We start from the raw sequence: 1,483 nt of genomic DNA on the forward strand, positions 1-1,483 counted from the left end.
GTGGTGTGGGGGGGAGGGGTGTAGTTGAAACTATACATGGACTATTTAGAGAGCATCATCGTCAAATCTATCCTGAGGTTTTAGGTCAGACATGCATGGTGACATTTTGGATTCAATATTTGAATGATAAGGAAAAGCTTCACAAACTCTTTTTATAGAGATTTTAGGACACAAAGAATTGAGTAATCATTGTGGTTTTTTTAAATTTATTACTTTAATCATTTTGTTGACCTTATTGTAGTTATAAAGGAGTGATAAAATCATAAAACTAATATGTATGAAGGAAAATTGTTGGAACGAATCTTAAATGGGTCAATCATTTCAAGCTAGCAGCCTAATTCTAACAATTGTTGATATTTGATGGATATGTTGGTCGATTGAGCAGATGTGCTAAGTTAGCCATTTATTTCATAAAATTCCAATCAACAGATGGAATGTTAGTTTGAACTGCGTAATCCCTCTAAGATTCTTGTTGTGTTTTTTTTCTATGCAATTCTAAATCTTTTTACAACCTCAATTGATGGTGTATGCTTACATTAAGAGAGAATAGGCACAAAGACCCAAAAGACTAATTAATTTTATTTTATTTCTTATTATTGAAAACTGCAAAATACTATTTATTACAATTAGTTGAATGAAACATAATTAATTATGATTTAATGAAATGTTTAAGTTATAGTAACTTATGTAAATTACGGTATGCAACACTACTTTATATGGTTAATTATTTTAGAGAAAAAAAATTATAAACTCAAAATCATAAAGTGAAAATCTCAAACTTACACAAATTAAATTTAGATGCTCACAAAACCTTCATTGAGACTTGATTCATAACACATAAAACTAAAGAGTATTTATACAAGTCTAGAAGTAATCTACATCACACTATCGGCATAATTTTAGGGGGGTATTGTGGAAGTTGTCGGTCACTGGAATGGAAATCCTAACACCCGCTTTGGATGGTCATTTAATTTATATAAAAAAATATATGAAATCAAACCAATCCCATATCTTTCAAAATTTAGTTGAAAGAGCACTACACCTAAAGCTATGTACCTATTCCGAAAGATAAACACATGCCTTGATAGTGAGGCTCAATCAAATAAACTAAGAAATGCATATGAGAAATGCATGACATCCGTTTGGTCTATGAAACCATTTTATTATAAGCCGACAAGTTCCCCTATTTAATACGAAGAATTCAATACAGTGGTTTATATTAAGTTGAGTTCTTGAAATTTTCTTATAAAGGCAAGCCCTTATAGTTAATTACATCCTAAATAACCAAAGTCACTTAAGAAAACTCTCGATAAAAATCAAGGGATATTGCTTTCAAGAATTTCGAAAGATAGAACTTTCAAAGAGATCGGACAAAGAGGTGTGAAATGGGAATAACTCAAATTTGGAACATTTATTATGAAATACAAAAGAAGAAAAACTAGAGGATGTCGTGGATACTTGTCGGCACTATTTTTGGTGTGGG

The sequence above is a fragment of the Phalaenopsis equestris genome, unplaced genomic scaffold (assembly GCF_001263595.1).
Source record: "Phalaenopsis equestris unplaced genomic scaffold, ASM126359v1 Scaffold000621, whole genome shotgun sequence".
Classification (NCBI taxonomy): Eukaryota; Viridiplantae; Streptophyta; class Magnoliopsida; order Asparagales; family Orchidaceae; genus Phalaenopsis; species Phalaenopsis equestris.